The sequence below is a fragment of the Mobula hypostoma genome, chromosome 5 (assembly GCF_963921235.1).
Source record: "Mobula hypostoma chromosome 5, sMobHyp1.1, whole genome shotgun sequence".
Classification (NCBI taxonomy): Eukaryota; Metazoa; Chordata; class Chondrichthyes; order Myliobatiformes; family Myliobatidae; genus Mobula; species Mobula hypostoma.
This window is the reverse complement of record NC_086101.1, coordinates 6,002,066-6,028,419: the sequence shown is the minus strand read 5'-3', so window position 1 is coordinate 6,028,419 and position 26,354 is coordinate 6,002,066. Positions and strand designations below refer to the sequence as shown.

Here is a 26,354-nt window from a genome sequence, read left to right as displayed (position 1 = left end):
ATCCAAGGACTCACTGAGTTCTCAGTGACCAACTAAATTGGTGCCCGAAGAGCGAAAAACGCTGGCTTTCACTTTCTGTTCCTGTCTTCTTTGCACTACCCGGAACTACAGGACCAATCAACACACCGACTCAAATTATTCCTTCAAGTGGTCTTTCCCCCAGCTCGCATGCACCTCCGGCCATGCAGTACACGCAAAAAAAGCGGACGTGATAGAGTAGAAGTGGTGGATGCACGCTTGATTTCAGCATTTAAAATAAGTTTATATTAGTACAAGAATGGGAGAGCTATGGTCCAGGTGCAGATCAAAGGGGTAGGCAGAGCAGTTCAGCACAGACTAGATGAGTCGAATGGCATGTTCCACTCTCTATCTATGAACGTCTATGACTTAGCGTGCAAAGCAAATTCCACAAAGCAGAACACGGGAAACACAGCCGGCAGTAAGGAGAGATATAGATTTCCTTTACAGTAATGATTTCCATTACACATAGTGATTAGAAAAAACGTGCCAATATAACGAGCTGAGGGGAAATGGAAGAGCTAAAGCACGGAAGTGATAGGTGGATCCACCTGAGGAATATTGACAGGAGAATGGGAGAGGAGAGGGGCTGGAAGGCGATAGGTGGATCCAGCTGAGGACTGTTGACAGGAGAATGGGAGAGGAGAGAGGCTGGGAGGTGATATGTGGATCCAGCTGAGGAATATTGACAGGAGAATGAGAGAGGAGAGCGGCTGGGAGGTGATATGTGGATCCAGCTGAGGAATGTTGACAGGAGAATGGGAGAGGAGAGAGGCTGGGAGGTGATAAGTGGATCCAGTTAGGAATGTTGGCAGGAGAATGGGAGAGGAGAGAGGCTGGGAGGTGATAAGTGGATCCAGTTAGGAATGTTGGCAGGAGAATAGGAGAAGAGAGAGTCTGGGAGGTGATATGTGGATCCAGCTGAGGAATGTTGATAGGAGAATGAGAGAGGAGAGAGGCTGGGAGGTGATATGTGGATCCAGCTGAGGAATATTGACAGGAGAATGAGAGAGGAGAGGGGCTGGAAGGCGATAGGTGGATCCAGCTGAGGAATGTTGACAGGAGAATGGGAGAGGAGAGAGGCTGGGAGGTGATAGGTGGATCCAGTTAGGAATGTTGGCCGGAGAATAGGAGAGGAGAGAGGCTGGGAGGTGATATGTGGATCCAGCTGAGGAATGTTGACAGGAGAATGGGAGAGGAGAGAGGTTGGGAGGTGATAGGTGGATCCAGTTAGGAATGTTGGCAGGAGAATAGGAGAGGAGAGAGTCTGGGAGGTGATATGTGAATCCAGCTGAGGAATATTGACAGGAGAATGAGAGAGGAGAGGGGCTGGAAGGCGATAGGTGGATCCAGCTGAGGAATGTTGACAGGAGAATGGGAGAGGAGAGAGGCTGGGAGGTGATAGGTGGATCCAGTTAGGAATGTTGGCCGGAGAATAGGAGAGGAGAGAGGCTGGGAGGTGATATGTGGATCCAGCTGAGGAATGTTGACAGGAGAATGGGAGAGGAGAGAGGTTGGGAGGTGATAGGTGGATCCAGTTAGGAATGTTGGCCGGAGAATAGGAGAGGAGAGAGTCTGGGAGGTGATATGTGAATCCAGCTGAGGAATGTTGACAGGAGAATGGGAGAGGAGAGCGGCTGGGAGGTGATAGTTGGATCCAGCTGAGGAATGTTGACAGGAGAATGGGAGAGGAGAGAGGCTGGGAGGTGATAGGTGGATCCAGTTAGGAATGTTGGCAGGAGAATGGGAGAGGAGAGAGTCTGGGAGGTGATAGGTGGATCCAGGTGAGGAATGTTGACAGGAGAATGGGAGAGGAGAGAGTCTGGGAGGTGAGAGGTGGATCCAGCTGAGGAATGTTGACAGGAGAATGGGAGAGGAGAGAGGCTGGGAGGTGATATGTGGATCCAGCTGAGGAATGTTGCCAGGAGAATGGGAGAGGAGAGAGTCTGGGAGGTGATATGTGGACCCAGCTGAGGAATGTTGACAGGAGAATGGGAGAGGAGAGAGTCTGGGAGGTGAGAGATGGATCCGGCTGAGGAATGTTGCCAGGAGAATGGGAGAGGAGAGAGGCTGGGAGGTGATATGTGGACCCAGCTGAGGAATGTTGACAGGAGAATGGGAGAGGAGAGAGTCTGGGAGGTGAGAGATGGATCCGGCTGAGGAATGTTGCCAGGAGAATGGGAGAGGAGAGAGGCTGGGAGGTGATAGGTGGATCCAGCTGAGGAATGTTGACAGGAGAATGGGAGAGGAGAGAGTCTGGGAGGTGAGAGTTGGATCCGGCTGAGAAATGTTGCCAGGAGATTGGGAGAGGAGAGAGTCTGAGAGGTGATATGTGGAGGTGACACAGGTCTGCAGGTAGTGTAGTCTGATGGGAGAGGAACCTGGAGCATGGAACCACAGTGGGAGGTGGGCAGGGAAACAGGAAGAGTGGGATGATGGGACATAGTAGGATGGGTATTGGGGTAATGGACAGATGGAATGGGTGGAGGTGAGGAAAGAAATTGTCATGGGGACTGTGGGGACCTTGTCATGAGGACCAGGGTCTGGAACAAATCTTTTTCAGGAAAGCAGAGAACTTTCACAGTGACTGGGCATTAATTCTCCCCTGTTTGACCACAGTTTGTCCACCCCTGTTTGGACATGGATAGGAGAGCTTTGGAAGGATATGAGCCAAATATGGAAAATGGGACAAGTTTGTTGGCTCCATAGCCGGCAAAGAGGAGATGGCTGAAGGGCACATTTCTATTTTGTGTTAAACTGTGACTACATTGCTCGAAGCCCTGAGTTCACTGAGGCCCTCAGCTGTGTCATTCCCACTCGGCTCCAAACTTTCACCCTCATGGCATCCAGCAGTCATTCACCAACTTCCCACTTTTTCCCAGCAGCAACAGCAGGAAAGGCTCCAGTGAACCTGCAGCAGTTTAGAGCTTGTAGAGATTCAATGATTCTGTTCATCTTGAGAGGTAAGGTTCAATGCATACAGTTTGAGTTAACTGTATGAATTTAAATATCTATAAATGTTTTTGAATTTCACGAACTTGCTAATAGTGTGTTTAATGTTTCAGGGACGTTGAATAACTTTTAAATTCATGAATGTGGGGTGTCCACGAGCTGGAAGATGTTCAGCACTGAACTCAACAGAAGCACAAGGTGGGAATCATTAACATCCTCCTGGTGAAGGGCTTTGTTTGCGAGAGACTGGATTTTATTTATAAAAACTGTTGATTTTCCTTATAATCCCCAAATGGATGATGTTGCAGCAGGGACAGAGATGGTTACTAACAGAGCAGCATGGCATGGGAACATAGCCCGTGCCCCGTGTTGACTATTATATTTCCACAAGATATGAATATTCTCGGTGGCAAGAGTACTCTGAGGACTCTGGGGTTGGGGATGGGCCCCAGTGATGGGACAATCAGGCTCACGGTGAGCTGCTGACTGATTATCCAACTAAAGGAGGTGGGGAGTATTTTGTTGTCAGTCTTCTTTATGTTGGCCCCTGCACCCAAAGCAGTAAATGCTTTCCTGGTGGGCGTAACATTCACAGCTGCAGGCCCAGAGCATCAGTTAGTGTCCCTGATTCTTAACCAGGGTTATTTCAGACAACAACTGTTGACCTCAGGGATAGAAAAACAGAACCCAAGGCCAAGATACCAACTCAACAGTACTGCTTCGGCCATCTTCCAGTTGTAACTGCAGTATCGGATGTCTATATCAGGTAGAAAGTGAATGCTAATATTAATGTTTCTCCAGAATGGATGCACAGAGGAGTTTAAGCTTTAGATATGTTGTGGTGAATCTGGTAAAGGGACATTACCTCCAATTCTTCCCTCTTGAAATTTTGGCTTCCAATTAATATATTACTAATTACTCATTATTCAATTAACTAGCGTGTTTCCTGAATGAGAACACTTTCAGCTCTATGGATGAAAAAGCATTTAATTGTTTCTTTAGCCACTAAATAATATTTTGCTCCCTGCTTGAGTAATTTTATATCTGATACCTGGCGTCAAAGACGGCAGTGAGCTTGAACTGTTTGACAATTTTTCTGACAATCATAAATACGAAGCAAAACAGTTAAAAGCATAATTTACAAGTATGAAAAACTCATGAAATAATTATATTCAGACTAAATAACAATCAAACAATTCCATACATCTATAGGCTTTTATGAGAAGAATTAACTCCATTTAATCAACTCTTTTAATTTCACAAATGTAAACAGCATGAAACTTACCCATCTGAGTGTTAAATGAGTTGCCAGCACAAATGATGCCTGTGAGCTCGAATTCAACGTTTAAGAAAAGTTTGGATAAGTACATGGATGGTAGGGGTGTGGTGGGTTATGGTCCTGGTGCAGGTTTGGGAGTAAGCAGTTTAAATGGCTTAGCACAGATCAGATGGGCTGAAGTGCCTGTTTCTGTCTGTACTTTTCTATGACTCTGTGACTATAAACTCCCTTGAAACCAAAACCAAAACTGGTTCAATGTCCGGAACTCTGCGTCACTGCGGGGAAACGGTGGGAGGCCTGGCCCTATTCAGTCCAATCCTGACACACAATCAGTCTGAGAGTGGCAAGGATGTCTCAGGATTGGCAGCACTACAGTGTTTGCACATCCACCGGTCGGAGGTGAGTTGGTTTGTCAACCTGCTCATTTCTACAAAAGAACTGAACCTTTTATATCAAATGATTCACAAGAGTAATACGTGACGAAGTTTAAATACTTCCTCTCGTGAAAAAGACAGAATTATACAGAGTTGCACCATTCAGTACTGAAGTTCAGAAAAGATCTTTATAAACAAATTGAATTTAAGAGCCAGACAATGAATCGTTCTCTGTTATCTAGGGCGGTAAATTTACTGTGCAGTCTTGTAGTCCAGGAAATGTGCAGGCATGTCTCATATTGATGGGGCACTGGAATCACTGTCAATGCCACTATTCACTGTGAAGTCTTCATTGCCATGTGGCCACCTTGAGCAGGAAGGATATGCTCAGGATGCTGATAAATCAGGAGATGATTCACTCAACACTGGATACCTCAACTCCAACTTGCCCTTCAGTCACGTGTCTGATCCAGTAACATTTCTGGTCAAAGATCGTCACTCAGCATGTTAATGGTGGAGGGCTCACTGAGAACAACATTGTTTAAAGTGAAAGGTAGATTGTTAGACTTTGTCCTTTTGGAGATGTTAATACAGCTACTTTTGTGACTTGGCTGAGAATTGCCTCTTATCAGCCTCTGCAGGAATATTATCTGGGTCTTGCTGCATGTAGGCAATGTCTGGCTCTTCTAGGAGGAGCTTTTAATAAAACTGAACAATCTGTGGATGTCATTGCACATCTCATTTCTGATGGAAGGAAGGTCAGTGATGAGGACGCTGTCTGCAGTTCCCTACACAGTGTGTGTGGAAGCCATCTCTTCAGGAGATGTACTTAAAGTGAAGGTAGATAAAATTTTGCTAGATTGAGAAATGGAGTGTAGGAAGAAAAGGTTCAAAAGGATCATGGAGACCAGCCATAATCCATTAAATGGTGAGGCAGGATTGAAATATCTGTAGCCTGCCCCTCTTCCATTTTCCTGTGATCTTAAGACAGCTGGTCCAGGAAATTGCACTGAGGGGGATATTGTGGGGCTGGTTAAGTGACATATTTTATAAATCTACTGATTCCCAAAGTTACCTGGACTGTATTTCTTTCTACCCTATCTCCTGTTAAAATGCTATTTCCTTTTATCAGTTTCTTTGCCTCCACCACATCTGTTCTCATTTTTTTCCATTCCAGATCATCAGAGCTGTCCTCCTTCTGTAAAGAATGGGGTTTCGCTCCCTCTGCTATTTGTGTTGCCCTCATCCACACCTCCTCTATTTCCTGTACATCTGCACTCACTCCATCTTCTCAGCAATCATAATGTCCCACTTGTCCTACCACTCCATGAGCCCCCACATCCAACACATTATCCTCTGCAACTTTCACCATCTCCAAAGGAACCCTACCGCTAAACATATCTTATGTCCCCCTCCCCACAATTTCCATAGAGATCACTCCCTCTGTGATTCCCTTGTTCATTTGTCCCTCCCCACATCTCCCTCCAGTTGCTTATCCCTGCAAGTGGCCAAAGTGCTTACACCAGCCCATGTACCTGCTCCCTCACTTCCATTCAGGCCCCAAAGGCTCCCTCCAGGTGAGGCAACAGTTCACCTGTGAATCTGCTGTGAATCTACTGTGTCTGGTGCTCCCAATGCGGCATCCTCTACATTGGTGAGACCCATCAGAAATTGGGGTCCACTTCATCGAGCATCTCCTCACCATCTGCCACAAGTGGGACTTCCCAGTGGCCAAACATTTTAATTCCATTTCCCATTCCCATGCTGACGTGTTGATCCATGGCCTGCTCTTGTGCCAAGATGAGGCCGTCCTCAGGGTGGAGGAGCAACACCTTCTATTCCATCTGGGTACTATGCAAATTGATGGTATGAATATCAATTTCTCCTTCCTGTGAACAAAACTCCCCTCCCCACCCCCATCTGTTCTTCACTCTGACCTTCTTCTTCTTCTCAGCTGCCTATCACTTCCCTATTGGTCCCCTCCTCCTTCCCAATTTCTTGTCCACTCTCCTCTTTTGCCATATTGTTTCTTTTCCAGGCCTTGACCTGTCCCATCCACCTGGGTTCACCTATCACCTTCCAGCCGGCCTCTTTCCCTCCCTTAACAATTTAATTCAGACACCTCTCCCTTTGCCTCTCAGTCTGGGAGAATGGTTTTGGGCCAAAACGTTGACAGTTTGCTCTTTTCTGTTGACCCTGCCTGACCTACTGTGTTCCTCCAGCACGTTGTGTGTGTTGCATCCAACAATGTTGTTTAGTTTGGACCAAAGCTAAATGAAATCTGGAACAGGCTTTTCTGATTAAACCTCAATTAAGCTTTAGTAAGCAGGGTCTACGATGTACCAGCGGTGCTGTTAGATCTGCTAGCACCTTCCACAAATTTCACTGTTGATTGGGAACTGACAGGTTCTGCAGAACTTCCCCAGATTTGGTCTGATCTGCTCTTTGCAGGCAAATGTGCTGAGGTAACATTGCAGTACAGTTATGTTACCGGCATCTGTCTGTGAGGCAGGTTGGCTGCAAGTTGTGCCATTCATTCTACAGGTAGGAGAAATTAATGTGGGGAGAGAGTGAGGAATGGAGAATGGATTTTGATATCTTGGTCTGTCTCTATTGGTTTATTCATGTCCAACCTCCGGTAGGATTTCTGTCCATCCCTTTGGCTGTATTTGTTATTTGTTAGAATTTGGTTTCATTTCCCTTCTTCTACATGTTCCCATTAACCCTTTGACTAGTCATACTACACGACTTATCTCAATGACAACTCTGATCTCACCTCATTACCGAAATTCTTTTTGTCTAATCCAGCTCTCCTCAAGCTTTTCTGCAATTTAATGCTAACTTATTTTCACTATTCCACAATTCTTTGACATGAAATGTCAACTACTTTTGCCCTTTTCCATTTGCTGTTTCCATCATTTTCTGTTTTCCAGTGGTTTTTAGCTGAGCAGGGTTGGCACCCTACATTGTAATATAAAATAGAAATCCTGAAGCATCCCCACTGGTCAGGTAACAAATGTGGGGAAAACAGGGTCAACGTTACACATAAGGAACCTTTCATCAGAGCCAGAAAAGGACGATGACAAACTTGTTTTGATTTGCAGAGAAGAGAAAGCTGAGAGAAGACGGAATATCTTTGACAGGCTGTAGACAATGCTCATTAATGCTACAATATATTTAAAAGCAGCAAATGGAGGCAGGAAAGATAAATGAAATGAATTGAGACAAACAGATAGAGCTTTGGAGGGAGAGGCCATTGTGAATCTTGCAATGTTAAATCACTGATGGGTGTAATGCACTGTTAATGATGAGGGCAGTCTCTCAATATACTGTACATTGCACAATGCAGGATGTGGAAAACAGATGGGTCCATGTGGGACTGTGGTGAGGTATTCCAGTGACTGGAATTTTAATGCTCACACACTCAGATAGATAGAGACTTTTTGCAGCGTCATCATTCTACACCAGGGCTTTCCAACCTGGAGTCCATGGACCACTCAGTTAAAGGTTGGGGTCCATGGCATAAATAAGGTTGGGAACTTCTGCTCTACACAGTCATTGGACTATACAAAAGAATAATATGTCCTCTGGCACAACCTGTTTGGCAAAGTTGTCTTTCTGACTTTGTCCTATTGGCCTGTACTTGGCTGAAATGTCTCATCCATATGCTTGTCTAAATATCCTTTAAATATTGTTATTATACCTATCTTTACACCTACTCTGTCTATAGGTTTACTATACCAACAAGGTCAGAATGAAAATATTTCCTTTTATCGGTAGAGGGAGCTCTATCCCCTCTGAGGTTTTGGGTGTGTGTTCTAATTTTAGACACCTTTATTCTCGGGAAAAGAATGCAACCATCTAACTTATCTGTGTCTGTCATGATTTTATATCCTGTGTTTGGTTTCCCCAGTGTAGAGAGGATCACACTGTGAACACAGAATATAATACAAGTCTACCCCATCTAATTAAGTGGTTGATAGAAATTACAGTCATAGAAAAGTACAGCACAGAACCAGGCCCCTCATCCCATCTAGTCCATTTAAACTGCCTACTCCTAGGAACCTGCACGCAGACCATAGCCCTCGATGTTCCTTCCATCCATTCCATCCATGTACCTACCCAAACTTCTCTTAAACATTAAAATCAAGCCACAGGGACCGCTTGTGCTGGCAGTTTGATCCACATCCTCAAGACACTGAGTTAAAAGGTTCCCTTTCATATTCCCTTTAAACTTTTCAACTTTCATCCTTAACCCTTAATCCATGAGTTCTAGTTCTAGTCCCCTTGATGTTGCCAAAGAACACACTATCTAGTGAAACTTTGTGTAGCGGGAGGTATAGTGTTAACATGAAAAAGTTTGTGGGGGAAGGAGTGAGCTGACAGGAACTACAGATGCAAACAGTAGAATTGTGGTTATGTGACTCTGCATCATGCGGGATGGAAAGGAGAGGTTACACCTGAACATGAGAGGCAACAATATTCTGGCAAACAACTTGGAAAAGTTTCTGACAAATCTTTTGCAATTCTTTGAGGAAATATCAGACAGGATGGACAAAGAACGAAGGAAATAAAACGGTTTAAAGGCACTGACCTTTTTCTCTGTAGAATAGACTAGATACTGCACACCTTTTTCTGCTTCTTTTAGCAGAGGTTATCTCATGCAGATCACTCTTACTTGAACAAATTCAATAATGGTCGATTCTCTCCAAAACCGCCAAACGATTCCTTCAGGTTCCCGTCTTCACTCTTCAATATTACTGAAAAGTTACATCAACAAATCTGGCAGCTATTGGTGAAACTACCGGCCCAACACTTCTGTACCTAACTGAAAACTAACTGCGTCACCAGGGGTTTACACTTATATACCTGGTGAGAACGGGTCATCATGTGACCTCACATCGGCGGGCAAATTACATCATGTGTCCTCCGCAAGACCATTACATCATCCTTGTAAGACAATCACAAGATATCCATGAGTTATGCAACAATATTATGATTACGATTATGAGGACACACAGTCCCCTTTTATTGTCATTTAGTAATGCATGCATTAAGAAATGATTAAATGTTTTTTCAGAATGATATCACGAAAACACATGACAAACCGACTTAAAAACTAAAAAAAACCACATAATTATAACATATAGTTACAACAGTGCAAAGCAATACCGTAATTTGATAAGAACAGACCATGGCTCAGTAAAAGTCTCAGAGTCTCTTGAAAGTCCCATCATCTCATGCAGACGGTAAACCTCCAGCGCCGCAAGCTTGCTGGTGCAGCATCTTGGAAGCATCCGACCACAGTCCGACTCCGAGTCCATCCGAAAACTCCTAGCCTTCGACCACCTCTTTGACACCGAGCACCATCTCTGCCGAGCGTTTTGACCCTGGCCCCGGCAACAGGCGATACACAAAGCCGAGGATTTGGGGCCTTCGTCTCCGGAGATTCTCGATCGCACAGTAGCAGCGGCAGCGAAGCAGGCATTTCAAAAGTTACCCCAGATGTTCCTCTGTGCTTCTCACAGCTACCTTCATCAAATCCGGATTGTGCATGGCTCCCTAGTTAACACATTCGATATTCATTCGGAACGGCCACGCGTGCTGCGTCGTGTCGCCATCTCCTCCTCCCTGCTTTATAACAGGCACATAAAAGTTTCATATCTCAGAACTTACTTTGTTTCTGTCATTGTCTGAGGTCTTATAACATCTGTCTCCAGCACCTCTCCATGAACTGTTCTGGCCCACTGGTTCCCATCCTCTGCAACTCTAGTTTAAAATGCATGCACACATGGTCAAAAAATTCAGTTGTTCAGATCAAAGATCAGAATGGGGAAGGAATGTGATCCAAGTACCTTTAAATATGGAATGATTGTTGCTGTCAGACGGGACAGAGTGTCTCAGAAAATGCTGATCTTCTCAGATTTTCATGCACAACAATCTCTAAAGTTTACAGAGAATGGTGCCAGGTTCTGTGAGAGGAACACCTTGTTAATGAGAGAGGTAGAGGAGACTTGCAGACTGGTTCAAGCTGACAGGAAGGTGACAGTAACTAAGATAACCACGTTACAACAGCAGTGTGCAGAAGAGCATCTCTGAATGTATAACACGTCAAAGCTTGAAGTGGACGGGCTACAGCAGCAGAAGACCATGAACATACACTCTGCGGCCACTTTATTAGTTACAGGAGGGACCCAGTGATACTGTTCTCGAGATGCTCAGAAGATAAAGAGAATCAGTTTCCAGAGGATGCAGAAGCGGTATGGTTAATGGATGGAATTCCAGGACTTGGGATCTAACCAGGGTCTGAGAGTAGGAACGCCAGCGGTGGAGTGATGGAAGCTGTGAATGCAGAAGACCATGAATAAGTAAATCAATTCTGTATATTAAATAGATTTTTAAAATGTGCAAAAACAGATACTGCATATTATAAAAAGGTGAGGTAGTGTCCAAACATTCAATGTCCATTTAGGAATCGGATGGCAGAGAGGAAGAAGCTGTTCCTGAATTGCTGAGTGTGTGCCTTCAGGCTTCTGTACCTCCTTCCTGATGGTAACAGTGAGAAAAGGGCATGCCCTGGGTGCTGGAGGCCCTTAATAATAGACGCTGCCTTTCTGAGACACCGATCCTTGAAGATGTCCTGGGTATTTTGTAAGCTAGTACCCAAGATGGAGCTGACTAGATTTACAACCCTCTGCAGCTTCTTTTGGTCCTGTGCAGTACCGCCCGCCCCGCCCCTGCCAATACCAGACGGTGATGCAGCCTGTCAGAATGCTCTCCACGGAACAACTATAGAAGTTTTTGAGTGTATTTGTTGACATACCAAATCACGTCAAACTCCTAATGAAGTATAGTCACTGTCTTGTCTTCTTTATAACTACATTGATATGTTGGGACCAGGTTAGATCCTTAGAGATCTTGACACCCAGGAACTTGAAACTGCTCACTCTCTCCACTTCCCATCTCTCTGTGAGGATTGGTATGTGTCCCTTTGTCTTACCCTTCCTCAAGTCCACAATCAGCTCTTTCGTCTTACTGACGTTGAGTGCCAGGTTGTTGCTGTGACACCACTCCACTAGTTGGCATATCTCAGTCCTGTATGCCTCTCATCTCCATCTAAGATTCTACCAATGACGTTTGTATTGTCAGCAAATTCATAGATGGTATTTGAGCGATGCCTAGCCACACAGTCATGGGTATAGAGAGAGTAGGGAATGTGGTCACCCCAGCACAACCAGCATTTACTGTATGGTAAGGCAGTTCCCAAGTTGCTGCTCGGCAGTGAGATTTGCACTCCATGACCATGAAGGATCGGCTGATATGTTAATCAGCTAGAACTGTTTTCCAGGGTAAAGGGAAATTGGAGGAGAGAGAATGAACAAATTCCGATGTTAGATACCTTCACCAACCTGGGAGCAGCGGCAGAGACAGGAGCATAATGCAGGATTCTGGGAGACAAAGGGGCAGGAGAGAGAGCAAACTGATGGGTCAGTGAGGATTTTCACTCTGTGTGTAGACATTGGGATAGAAAGTTGCACTGATAGTAGTGTTCATTATTCAATCACCACCTGTTAATGGAATTCTGACCTCAGTAAACACTATTTAACATTTGTGTTAGGTATTAATTTAAATGGATGAGACCACACGGACTGTATCAGCTGAACTTGTTCATTTTCACGTTTTCAAGGGCAGTCTGCTGGCAGACTCACAGGTGAATTTTCACCACACCTGGAACTAGTGCTTTGGACCCTGGATGGTGGTGAGTGAGATGCCTGGGCTGGTGTAGCCCTTATCTCTCTTGCAGGGATGAGTGCCAGGAAGGAGATCAGTGGAGAGGGACAACTGGACAAGGGAGTCGCGTAGAGAGCTATCCCAACAGGAATCTGATGTTCGGCTCTCGTGGAAATATTTATGGCAGGTGGGTGACACGGCAACCTGGTGGTATCGCAATTGCTTTACAGCGCCACTGATCCCTGAGAGAATTCAATTCCTGCTGCTGTCTGTAAGCTGTTCATACATTCTTCCCATAACCGTGTAGGTTTCCACTGTGTGAACCAGTTTCCTCCCACATTCCAACAGTGGATGGGACCAGCAGGGAGAGTGGGCAGATTCCAATGTTCAGTGCCTTCACTGATCAGGGGCGTCAGCGGGGACAGAAGCACAATCTGGGATTCCGTGGGATGAGAGAGAGGAAATTGATTGGTCAGTGGGGATTTTCAGACTGGGCATAGAGGTGGAGATAGAAAATTGTACCAATAATAGTGTTGTTTTTCTCCCTGGAGCGATGGAGGTTGAGTGGTGACCTGATAGAGGTGTATAAGATGATGAGAGGCATTGATCGTGTGGATAGCCAGAGGCTTTTCCCCAGGGCTGAAATGGCTAACAAAAGGGGGAATAGTTTTAAGGTGCTTGGAAGTAGGTACCAGGAAAATGTCAGAGAGTAGTTTTTCGCACAGAGTGTTGGGTGCATAGAATGCATTGCCAGCAACAGTGGTGGAAGCAGATACAATAGGGTATTTTAAGAGATTCTTAGATAGGTACATGGAACTTAGGAAAATAGATAGTCATGTGGTAGGGATATTCGAGGCAGTTCCTAGAGTAGGTTACATGGTCGGCAGAATATTGTGGGCCAAATGGCCTGTAATGTACTGTAGATTTCTATGTTCTATGTTCTATTATCCAATCACTTCATCTATTAACAGAATACTAACCTCGATATTGCATTATTATTAAGGAATTGATTTAAATAGATGACAGCACACGAACTGTAGCAACCAATGTCATTCGTTTTGATCTTCTCAAGGACAGTCGGTGGGCAGTAAATGTTGGTCCTGCTGACGATGCCCATATTCCATAAACAATAAATTCTTGCCTGTTTCTTTCACTTGGACAATAAATTTACCCTACAAATATACCTCCTGAACTGGTGTGGATAAATTCATACACCTCATTTATTTATTTGCCTTTTGTTTGCATCTCTCAGAGTGGATGCCTGTGACGAGTGATGTGCCCCAGGGATCAGTGTTGGGTCCACTGTTGTTTGTCTTCAATATCAATGACCTGAGTGATATTATGGAAAACTGAATGATCAATCTTGGGATAGCTCCAAGATTGAGCCATAGCGGACTGCAAGGAAGACTAAAAATGGCAGATGAAATGTAATCCAAACAAGAGTTGCTGCAGTTTTTGGAGGACAATCCAGGGTAGTACTTACATGGTTAATGTTAGTGAACTAAGGAGAGCAGTAGAGCAGAGGAATCTGGGAATACAGTACCAGAATACCTTGAAAGTGGTATCACAGGTAGAAAGGTTGTAAAGAGATATTTTGGGAGATTTCCCTTTTATAAACTAAAGCAACTTTTGAGCTGGGATGTTAGGGTAAAGTTGTATAAGAAGTCATTGAGGTCTAATTTGGAGTATTGTCTGTAGTTCTTGTCACCTACCTACAGGAGAGATATCAGTAAGATCGAAGGAGTATTTAGAGGAAATGTATAAGATTATTGCCAGGATTTGAGGACCTGGGTTATAGCGTAATGTTGAACGGATGATTACTTAATTCCCTAGAGTTTAGGTGTGTGAGGACCGATTTGATAGATATACAAAATAATGAGCGGCACAGGACATATAGGGGAAGTACATGCAGGCTTTTCCACTATGTTTGGATAAGACTACAACTAGGGTGAAATATTGAAGGAGAATCTGGAGGGGAATGTGTTCACTGAGAGAGAGGTATGAGTGCGGAACAAGCTGCCAGAGGAAGAGGTTTGATGTCTGTATTTAAGTTTGGATAAGTACATGCAGGGGAAGCGTATGGTGGGCTGTTGTCCCGGTGTAGGTCGATGGCATTAGGCAGAATAACAGTTCGACATGGACTCGGTGTTCCAAAGGAGCTGATTCTGTGTTGTAGTTCTCCACGAATGGATGCCTATTTGCAGAATTTGTCCTCTTTTGCACATCGATTGCTTGTTTGTTTACGTATATTTTTCCAGAAATTCTATTGTATTTATTTTTCTGTAAACACTGACAGAAAATTAATTTCAAGGCTGTACATCGTGACATACTTTGATAATAAATTCGCTTTGATTTTACTCTCGCTGAGAGTGGCATTTTGTTTCTTTCCTTCCTGCAGTATTGGTTTCCAGCAGCAGATGGCGATCCTGCACCGTGAAACCGCACAGATAGTCCGGATGCTCGCCTCCCCATCCTCAGATTGAACGCGACGCTGCCATGAACTGAATTTATCTTACGTCCATCAACTGGACTGGCATACTCCTGATTTCAGAATATTAACAACGATGAACTACGGTTTTACAAAACAGCAGAATATCAGACCGGATGGAAAAGTGGATGTTCCAAAATTCAACAAATTCGCCAGCTTCCACAACCATGCTCACTTTAATCACAGGCAATTCATCAGGCCTCACTACTCTCTCATGTTTCTACACACAGACACTGATCACTTAGAGGACCTTTTATCTCCTTAGTTATACTCTTGATCCGAATAACTTTCTAAAATCCTTTATGATTCACCTTTACCTTGCAGGTAACTCTGGGAGAGCTCCGCTCCATCCGCCACAACAGACACTCTCTCCTCACAGTTTTGTCAATCCCACACTAATCCCACTGTCCCACTCTCTCCCAACAGCCTGTGTCAGTCACCACCCATCCCGCTGTCCAACTCTTTCCCCACAGCCCTGTATCAATCCCACACTAATCCCACTGTCCCACTCTCTCCCTGCAGCCTGTGTCAGTCACCACCCATCCCGCTGTCCAACTCTTTCCCCACAGCCCTGTATCAATCCCACACTAATCCCACTGTCCCACTCTCTCCCTGCAGCCTGTGTCAGTCACCACCCATCCCGCTGTCCAACTCTTTCCCCACAGCCCTGTATCAATCCCACACTAATCCCACTGTCCCACTCTCTCCCTGCAGCCTGTGTCAGTCACCACCCATCCCGCTGTCCAACTCTTTCCCCACAGCCCTGTATCAATCCCACACTAATCCCACTGTCCCACTCTCTCCCAACAGCCTGTGTCAGTCACCACCCATCCCGCTGTCCAACTCTTTCCCCACAGCCCTGTATCAATCCCACACTAATCCCACTGTCCCACTCTCTCCCTGCAGCCTGTGTCAGTCACCACCCATCCCGCTGTCCAACTCTTTCCCCACAGCCCTGTATCAATCCCACACTAATCCCACTGTCCCACTCTCTCCCAACAGCCTGTGTCAGTCACCACCCATCCCGCTGTCCAACTCTTTCCCCACAGCCCTGTATCAATCCCACACTAATCCCACTGTCCCACTCTCTCCCAACAGCCTGTGTCAGTCACCACCCATCCCGCTGTCCAACTCTTTCCCCACAGCCCTGTATCAATCCCACACTAATCCCACTGTCCCACTCTCTCCCAACAGCCTGTGTCAGTCACCACCCATCCCGCTGTCCAACTCTTTCCCCACAGCCCTGTATCAATCCCACACTAATCCCACTGTCCCACTCTCTCCCAACAGCCTGTGTCAGTCACCACCCATCCCGCTGTCCAACTCTTTCCCCACAGCCCTGTATCAATCCCACACTAATCCCACTGTCCCACTCTCTCCCTGCAGCCTGTGTCAGTCACCACCCATCCCGCTGTCCAACTCTTTCCCCACAGCCCTGTATCAATCCCACACTAATCCCACTGTCCCACTCTCTCCCAACAGCCTGTGTCAGTCACCACCCATCCCGCTGTCCAACTCTTTCCCCACAGCCCTGTATCAATCCCACACTAATCCCACTGTCCCACTCTCTCCCAACAGCCTGTGTCAGTCACCACCCATCCCGCTGTCCAACTCTTTCCCCACAGCCCTGTATCAATCCCACACTAATCCCACTGTCCCACTCTCTCCCAACAGCCTGTGTCAGTCACCACCCATCCCGCTGTCCAACTCTTTCCCCACAGCCCTGTATCAATCCCACACTAATCCCACTGTCCCACTCTCTCCCAACAGCCTGTGTCAGTCACCACCCATCCCGCTGTCCAACTCTTTCCCCACAGCCCTGTATCAATCCCACACTAATCCCACTGTCCCACTCTCTCCCAACAGCCTGTGTCAGTCACCACCCATCCCGCTGTCCAACTCTTTCCCCACAGCCCTGTATCAATCCCACACTAATCCCACTGTCCCACTCTCTCCCAACAGCCTGTGTCAGTCACCACCCATCCCGCTGTCCAACTCTTTCCCCACAGCCCTGTATCAATCCCACACTAATCCCACTGTCCCACTCTCTCCCAACAGCCTGTGTCAGTCACCACCCATCCCGCTGTCCAACTCTTTCCCCACAGCCCTGTATCAATCCCACACTAATCCCACTGTCCCACTCTCTCCCAACAGCCTGTGTCAGTCACCACCCATCCCGCTGTCCAACTCTTTCCCCACAGCCCTGTATCAATCCCACACTAATCCCACTGTCCCACTCTCTCCCAACAGCCTGTGTCAGTCACCACCCATCCCGCTGTCCAACTCTTTCCCCACAGCCCTGTATCAATCCCACACTAATCCCACTGTCCCACTCTCTCCCAACAGCCTGTGTCAGTCACCACCCATCCCGCTGTCCAACTCTTTCCCCACAGCCCTGTATCAATCCCACACTAATCCCACTGTCCCACTCTCTCCCAACAGCCTGTGTCAGTCACCACCCATCCCGCTGTCCAACTCTTTCCCCACAGCCCTGTATCAATCCCACACTAATCCCACTGTCCCACTCTCTCCCTGCAGCCTGTGTCAGTCACCACCCATCCCGCTGTCCAACTCTTTCCCCACAGCCCTGTATCAATCCCACACTAATCCCACTGTCCCATTCTCTCCCTGCAGCCTGTGTCAGTCACCACCCATCCCGCTGTCCAACTCTTTCCCCACAGCCCTGTATCAATCCCACACTAATCCCACTGTCCCACTCTCTCCCAACAGCCTGTGTCAGTCACCACCCATCCCGCTGTCCAACTCTTTCCCCACAGCCCTGTATCAATCCCACACTAATCCCACTGTCCCATTCTCTCCCTGCAGCCTGTGTCAGTCACCACCCATCCCGCTGTCCAACTCTTTCCCCACAGCCCTGTATCAATCCCACACTAATCCCACTGTCCCACTCTCTCCCAACAGCCTGTGTCAGTCACCACCCATCCCGCTGTCCAACTCTTTCCCCACAGCCCTGTATCAATCCCACACTAATCCCACTGTCCCACTCTCTCCCAACAGCCTGTGTCAGTCACCACCCATCCCGCTGTCCAACTCTTTCCCCACAGCCCTGTATCAATCCCACACTAATCCCACTGTCCCACTCTCTCCCAACAGCCTGTGTCAGTCACCACCCATCCCGCTGTCCAACTCTTTCCCCACAGCCCTGTATCAATCCCACACTAATCCCACTGTCCCACTCTCTCCCTGCAGCCTGTGTCAGTCACCACCCATCCCGCTGTCCAACTCTTTCCCCACAGCCCTGTATCAATCCCACACTAATCCCACTGTCCCACTCTCTCCCTGCAGCCTGTGTCAGTCACCACCCATCCCGCTGTCCAACTCTTTCCCCACAGCCCTGTATCAATCCCACACTAATCCCACTGTCCCACTCTCTCCCAACAGCCTGTGTCAGTCACCACCCATCCCGCTGTCCAACTCTTTCCCCACAGCCCTGTATCAATCCCACACTAATCCCACTGTCCCACTCTCTCCCAACAGCCTGTGTCAGTCACCACCCATCCCGCTGTCCAACTCTTTCCCCACAGCCCTGTATCAATCCCACACTAATCCCACTGTCCCACTCTCTCCCAACAGCCTGTGTCAGTCACCACCCATCCCGCTGTCCAACTCTTTCCCCACAGCCCTGTATCAATCCCACACTAATCCCACTGTCCCACTCTCTCCCAACAGCCTGTGTCAGTCACCACCCATCCCGCTGTCCAACTCTTTCCCCACAGCCCTGTATCAATCCCACACTAATCCCACTGTCCCACTCTCTCCCAACAGCCTGTGTCAGTCACCACCCATCCCGCTGTCCAACTCTTTCCCCACAGCCCTGTATCAATCCCACACTAATCCCACTGTCCCACTCTCTCCCAACAGCCTGTGTCAGTCACCACCCATCCCGCTGTCCAACTCTTTCCCCACAGCCCTGTATCAATCCCACACTAATCCCACTGTCCCACTCTCTCCCAACAGCCTGTGTCAGTCACCACCCATCCCGCTGTCCAACTCTTTCCCCACAGCCCTGTATCAATCCCACACTAATCCCACTGTCCCACTCTCTCCCAACAGCCTGTGTCAGTCACCACCCATCCCGCTGTCCAACTCTTTCCCCACAGCCCTGTATCAATCCCACACTAATCCCACTGTCCCACTCTCTCCCAACAGCCTGTGTCAGTCACCACCCATCCCGCTGTCCAACTCTTTCCCCACAGCCCTGTATCAATCCCACACTAATCCCACTGTCCCACTCTCTCCCAACAGCCTGTGTCAGTCACCACCCATCCCGCTGTCCAACTCTTTCCCCACAGCCCTGTATCAATCCCACACTAATCCCACTGTCCCACTCTCTCCCAACAGCCTGTGTCAGTCACCACCCATCCCGCTGTCCAACTCTTTCCCCACAGCCCTGTATCAATCCCACACTAATCCCACTGTCCCACTCTCTCCCAACAGCCTGTGTCAGTCACCACCCATCCCGCTGTCCAACTCTTTCCCCACAGCCCTGTATCAATCCCACACTAATCCCACTGTCCCACTCTCTCCCTGCAGCCTGTGTCAGTCACCACCCATCCCGCTGTCCAACTCTTTCCCCACAGCCCTGTATCAATCCCACACTAATCCCACTGTCCCATTCTCTCCCTGCAGCGCTGTGTCAGTCCCCACACTAATTCCCCTGTCCCACTCACTTACCACAGTCCTGTGTCAGTCCCCACACTAATCCTACTGCCCCAATCTCTCCCCACAGTCTTATGTCGGTCACACACTAATCCCACTGTCCTTTGTCAGACCCCACACTAATCTCACTGTTCCGCTCTCCCAACAGCCCTGTATCAGTCCTTGCTCTAACCCCACTGTCGCAGTCTTTCATCACGCCCCTGTATCAGTCCCCACACGAATCCCACTGTCCTGTATCAATCCACAATCTGGTTAAAATATCTTGACAAGTGAACTTCCATGCATTTCAATTCTGAACACAGGATTATTCAAACTCGTGTGTCCAAAACATAACTTTTCCCGTCGTTAACAGCCCTGTGTGAGGTCTGAACAGAGCGGGAAATGATAGAGCGATTTAGTCAAGGCTTGTTGGGTAGAGATGTGAGGACGTAACGAAGACAAAAGTAGCGAACGGGAGATGGTATTGAATGAGGGGAGCTGTGTAGAGGAAGGTGGCTGGCAGGTTTCTCAGAAAGGGGCAAATTCAGTATTGTCCAGTGACGAAGGCAGTGCAATGGACAGGATTTCAATAAAAGAAGTATTTACTTATTGCTGAACCTCCCTCTATCCTCTCACCCTCCCACCCTCCCCCTCCCCTCCTACCCCTCTCTCCCTCCCCCTCCCTCCCTCCATCCCCCTCTCCCCCCTCCCACTCCCTCCCACCCCCTCTCTCCCACCTCACCCCCTCCCCCTCTCTCTCCCTTCCTCCCTCTCTCGCCCTTCCTCCCCTCTCTCCCTCCCTCCCTCCCCCTCACAAACTCCCTCCCTCCCCCCTCTCTCACTGCCTCCCCTTCTCTCCCTGCGTAACCCCCTCCCACTTTCTCCCTCCATCCCTCCTTCACCCCTCTCCCTCCCTCCGTCCCCCCTCTCCCGCCCTCCCTCCTTCCCCCTCTCCCTCCCTCCTTTCCCCCCTCTCCCTCCCTCCCCCCCTCCCTACCCTCTCTCCCTCCTTCCCCCTCTCTCCCTATCTCCCTCCATCCCCCTCTCCCACTCCGTCCCTCCCCCTCACTCCCTCCCTCACCCCCTCCCCCTCTCTCCCCCTCCCTCCCTCCTGTCCCCTCTCTCCCTCTCTCCCTCCCCCTCCACCCCTCTCCCTCCCCTCCTCCTCCCACCTACCCCTCTCTCCCTCCCCCCCCGCTCCCTCCCTCCCCTCCCCCTCTCTCCCTCCTTTCCCCTCTCTCCCTCCCCCTCCCCCCTCTCCCTCCCTCCTTCCCCCTCGCTCCCTCCCTCTCTCTCCCCTCCCCCCTCTCCCTCCCTCCCCCTCCCCCTCTCCCTCCTTCCTTCCCCCTCTCTCCCTCTCTCCCTCCCTCCCCATCTCTCCTTCCCTCCCCCTCACTGCCCCTCACCCCCACCCCCTCTCTCCTTCCCCCTCTCCCTCCCTCCCCCCTCTCCCTCCCCCTCCTCCTCCCCCCTCGCCCTCTGTCACTCCCTCCTTCCCCCTCTCTCCCTCCCCCTCTCTCTCCCCTCCCCCCTCCCTCCCCCTCCTCCCCCTCCCCCTCTCCCTCCATCTCTCTCCACTCCCCCCTCCCACCCTCCCCATCCCACTCTCCCCCCTCCTCCCTCTCTCCCCCTCTCTCCCTCCATTCCTCTCTCTCCTCCCTCCCCCTCTAACCCTACATCCCCCTCATCCCCCTCTCCCTCCCTCCCTCCCCCTCCCTCACCCCTCCCCCACCCCTTTCTCCCCCTCTCACCCTCCCTCTCTCTCCCTCCCTCACCCCTCCCCCCTCTCCCTCCCCCTCTCTCCCCTCTCCCTCCCTCCCTCCCCCTTTCTTCCTCCCTCCCCCTCCCTCCCCCTCTTCCTCCCTCACCTTCTCTCCCTCCCTCCCCCTCTCTCCCCCTCCCCCTCTCCCTCCCCCCTCTCCCCCACCCTCCCACTCTCCCTCCCTCTCCCTCCTCTCTCCCCCTCACTCCCCCTCCAGCCTCCCCCTCACTCCCCCCTCACCCCCTCCCCTCTCTCATTCCCCCTCTCTCCCTCCCTCCCTCTCTCTCCACTCCCCCTCCCCTCCCTCACTCCCCTCCCCCTCTCTCCCTCCCTCCCTCTCTCTCCCTCCCTCCCTCCCACTCTTTCCCTCCCTCCCCCTCTCTCCCTCCCTCCTTCCCCCTCTCTCCCTCCCCCCTCTCCCCCACCCCCTCACACTCTCCCCCCTCCTCCCTCTCTCCCTCCCTCCCTACCCCTCTCTCCTCCCTCCCCCTCTCTCCCTCCCTCCCTCCCCTTCTCTCCCTCCATCCCTCTCTCTACTCCCTCCCCCTCCCCCCTAAACCTACATCACCCTCCCCCTCTCTCCCTCACTCCCTCCCCCCACCCCTTCCCCCCCTCACCCTCCCTCTCTCTCCCTCCCTACCTCACCCCCTCCCCCTCTCCCTCCCTCCCCCTCCCCCCTCTCCCTCCGCCTCCTCCTCCCCCCTCCCCCTCTCTCCCTCGCCCCTCGCTCCCTCCTTCCCCTTCTTCCTCCCTCTCCCTCCCTCCTTCCCCCTCTCTCCTTCCCCCTCTCTCCCTCCCTCCCTCTCCCCTCCCCCTCTCCCTCCCTCCCCCTCCCTCCCCATCTCTCCTTCCCTCCCCCTCACCCCCACCCCCTCTCTCCCTCCTTCCCCCTCTCTCCCTCCCTCCCCCCTCTCCCACCCTCCCCTCCCCCTCTCTCCCTCCCCCTCTCCTCCACCCTCCCCCTCCCACTCTCCCCCCTCCTCCCTCTCTCCCTCCCTCCCCCTCTCTCCCTCCATTCCTCTCTCCTCCCTCCCCCTCCCCCTCTAACCCTACATCCCCTTCATCACCCTCTCCCTCCCTCCCTCCCCCTCCCTCCCCCCTCCCCCACCCCTTTCTCCCCCTCTCACCCTCCCTCTCTCCCTCCCTCCCCTCTCTCCCTCCCCCTCCCTCCCCCCTTTCTTCCTCCCCTTCCCTCTCTCCCTCCCTCCTTCCCCCTCTTGCTCCCTCCCTCACCTTCTCTCCCTCCCTCCTCCCTCCCACTCCTCCTCCCATCCCCCTCCCTCCTTCCCCCTCTCTCTCCTCTCTCCCTCCCTCCTTCCCCCCTCTCCCTCCCTCCCCTTCCTCCTCCCCCTCGCCTTCTCTCCCTCCCTCCCTCTCTCTCCACTCCCCCCTCTCCTCTCTCCCTCACTCCCTCCCCCTCTCTCCCTCCCTCCCTCCCCCTCTCTCCCTCCCTCCTTCCCCCTCTCTCCCTCCCCACCCTCCCCCTCACACTCTCCCCCTCCTCCCTCTCTCCCTCCCTCCCCCTCCTCCTCCCCCTCGCCTTCTCTCCCTCCCTCCCTCTCTCTCCACTCCCCCCTCTCCTCTCTCCCTCACTCCCTCCGCCTCTCTCCCTCCCTCCCTGCCCCTCTCTCCCTCCCTCCCTCCCCCTACTCCCTCCCCCTCTAAACCTATATCCCCCTCCCCCTCCCCCTCTCCCTCCCCCTCTCTCCCCTCTCCCTCCCTCCCTCCACCCTCTCTTCCTCCGTCCCCCTCTCTCCCTCCCTCCTTCCCCCTCTCTCGCTCCCTCCTTCCCCCTCTCCCTCCCTCCCTCACCCTCTCACCCCCTCCCCTCTCTCCCTCTCCCCCACCCTCCCACTCCCACTCACCCCCCTCTCCCTCCCCCTTCCCCTCCTCCCTCCCCCCTCTCTGCTCCCTCCAGCCTCTCCCTCTCTCCCCACTCCCCCCTCCCCCACTCTCCCTCCCTCTCTCCCCTCCCCACTCCCCCCTCTCCCTCCCTCCCCCCACCCCCTCTCTCCCCACTCCCCCTCCCTCCCCCCTCCCTCCTCCCTCCCTCCTCCCACTCTCTCGCCCCCTCTCTCCCCCTCCCACACTCCCTCCCCTCCCCCTCCTCCCTCTCTCCCTCCCTCCCCCTCTCTCCCTCCATCCTTCTCTCTCCTCCCTCCCCCCCTCTAACCCTACATCCCCCTCCCCCTCTCTCCCTCCCTCCCCCCACCCCTTCTCCCCCTCACCCTCCCTCTCTCTCCCTCCCCTCTCTCCCCTCTCCCTCCCTCCCTCCCCTTTCTTCCTCCCTCCCCCTCCTTCCTTCCCCCTCCCCCTCCCTCCCTCACCTTCTCTCCCTCCCTCACTCCCCACTCCCCCTCTCTCCCTCTCCCTCCCCCCTCTCCCCCACCCTCCCACTTCCACTCTCCCTCCCTCTCCCTCCTCCCTCCCCCTCACTCCCCCCTCCAGACTCCCCCTCTCTCCCCGCTCACCCCCTACCCTTTCTCCTTCCCCCTCTCTCCCTCCCTCCTTCCCCCTCTCTCCCTCCCTCCCTCCCCACTCTCCCTCCCCCTCCTCATCCCCCTCCCCCTACTCCTCCCCATCCCCCTCCCTCTTTCCCCCTCTCGCTCCTCTCTCACTCCCTCTCGCTCCCTCCCTCCTTCCCCCTCTCTCCCTCCCTCCCTCCCTCCCCCTCCCTCGCCCTCTCCCTCCCCCCTCCTCCTCCCCCTTTCTTCCTCCCTCCCCCCTCTCTCCCTCCCTCCTTCCCCCTCTCTCCCTCCCTCCCTCCCCCTCCCTCGCCCTCTCCCTCCCCCCTCCTCCTCCCCTCCCCCTCTCTCCCTCCCTCCCTCTCTCTCCACTCCCCCCTCCCCCCCTCTCTCTCCCCTCTCCCTCCCTCATCCCTCTCTCCCTCCCTCCCCCTCCTCCTCCCCCTCCCCATCTCTCCTTCCCTCCACTCCCCCTCCCCCGCACTCCCCCCTCCCCCTCCCCCACTCTCCCTCCCTCCCTCCCCCTCTCTCCCCTCCCCACTCCCCCTCTCTCCCTCCATCTTTCCCCCTCTCTCCCGCCCTCCCCCCACCCACTCTCTCCCCACTCCCCCTTCCTCCCCCCTCCCTCCTCCCACTCTCTCGCCCCCTCTCTCCCCCTCCCTCTCTCCCTCCCTCCCCTTCTCTCCCTCCATCCCTCTCTCTCCTCCCTCCCCTCCCCCTCCTTCTCAATCCTCTAACCTCCCACTATTTTTTGCTCGATTATATGCCCTCTCTTTACCTTTTTGGGCAGATGAGGCTCATCAGCCTTGGACAGCAGCCTGCCTAGGAGGAGGAAAACTCTGAGAAAGAGGGAAGCATACAATATGTTACCTCATCCATGCCAAATCTTGCCTTACCCCTATGAGCCAAAACCGCTCTAATACTGGCACTCTCAAAAGAATGCTGCCCTGCGTGAATTTACGTTATATTTATCACCTTTTCTAATCAATCTCTCTCGTTGACTCGTTGCTGCCCAAATCAGAGAAACTGTAGCAAAGCACTGCCTTTTAAATCTGAACTGTGGTCCTGATTGAAGTTTAACTCTTTTTACGCACTCCTTTCATTGATTACCCAATCGCCAGGTATCAAGTGTTCCCAACACAAACTTCTGTCACCTGCCTGTCTCCTTCCCTAATATCACACCCTCCCTCATTGGGACTTCTAATTGGGACTTCGAAGTGAAGGAAACGTTCCTGAACTCATTTGACAAATTTTATCCCATCTGGTCTTTTTACAGTGTGGGAGTCCCATTCAATGTGAGGAAAGTTAAAATCACCTACTATCATAATCTTATGTTTTTTGCAACAGTCTGTGATCTCTCTACAAATTTGTTCCTTTAAATCCCTTGGACTGTTGGGTGGTCTGTAATATGGCCCCATTAACATGGTCATACCTTTCAATTCCTCAGTTCGACCTGTAACACCTCACTAGACAAGTTCTCCAGTCCATCCAGACTGAGCACCACTGTGACATTTTCACTGTCTAGTAATGTCACCCCTCCTCCTTTAATGCCTCCCGCTCTGTCACATGAAAAACAAGGGAAACCCACAATATTGAGTTGCCAGTCCTGTCCTTCCTGCAACCAAGTCACCCTAATGGCTATGATATATAATTTCAGGTGTTGGTCCATGCCCTGAGCTCATCTGCCTTTCCTACGATACTTCTTGCATTGAAATATATGCATCTCAGGACATCACTCGAACCATGCTCAACCTTTGATTCCTGACATCTGTCTCTACAACCTCTGAACTATCTGTTCTGGCACTCTGGTTCCCATCCTACTACAAATCTAGTTACCCCACCCCCACCACCGCCCTCTGTACAGCACTAGCAAACCTTCCTGCTGGAATATTAGTCCACTTCCAGTTCAGGTGTAAACCGTCTCTTCTGTACGGGTCCCACATTCCCTGGAAGAGAACCCAATGATCAAAAAATCTTATGCCCTCCCTCTAACACCAGTTCCTTAGCCACGTATTAATCTGTATAACTTTCCTATTTCTGGCCTCACTAGCATGTAGCAATCCTGAAATCACAACCCTGGAGGTCCTGTCCTTTATCTCCTTGAATGCTGTTTGCAGAACCTTGTCAATCTTCCGACCTGTGTCATTGGTACCTATGTGGATCACGACCTCTGGTTGCTCACCCTCCCACTTAAAAATGCTGAAGACTCGATCTGAGAAGTCCTGAACTGTGGCAGCTGGGAAGCGACATACCATCTGGTAATCTTGTTCTCATCCACAGAGCCACCGTTCTGTTCCCCTAACAAACGAATTCCCGATCACCACAATTCGTCTCCTCTCTCCCCATTTTCTTCTGGTTGGCAGAGCCACTCAGTGCCAGAGACCTGACCGCTGTGACTTCCGTCTGCTCGGTCATTCCCCCCTCTGCTCGGTCATTCTCTCCTCCCCCAGCAGTATCCAAAGTGATATACCTGTTGTTGAGGGGGATGACCACAGAGATACTCTACACTGGCTGTTTACTCCCATTCCCCTTCTTGACTGTCCTGCACCTTGAGTGTAACAATCCCTCTATATGTACTTCCTATCACCCCTCAGCCTCCCGAATGATCCAGATTTTATCCAGTTCC

At 50.8% G+C, this 26,354-nt stretch overlaps 1 long non-coding RNA gene across 1 annotated transcript; it reads right to left on the bottom strand.

Annotated features, from left to right (window-relative positions):
• Positions 1 to 9,654: 9,654 nt before the first annotated feature.
• On the bottom strand, positions 9,655 to 26,120 carry LOC134346529 (uncharacterized). Its single transcript, XR_010017942.1, has 3 exons — positions 25,981 to 26,120; positions 24,507 to 24,567; positions 9,655 to 10,965 (listed from the first exon to the last, which is right to left on the bottom strand). It is a non-coding gene; the product is annotated as an uncharacterized LOC134346529 (long non-coding RNA).
• Between the last annotated feature and the right edge of the window lie 234 nt (positions 26,121 to 26,354).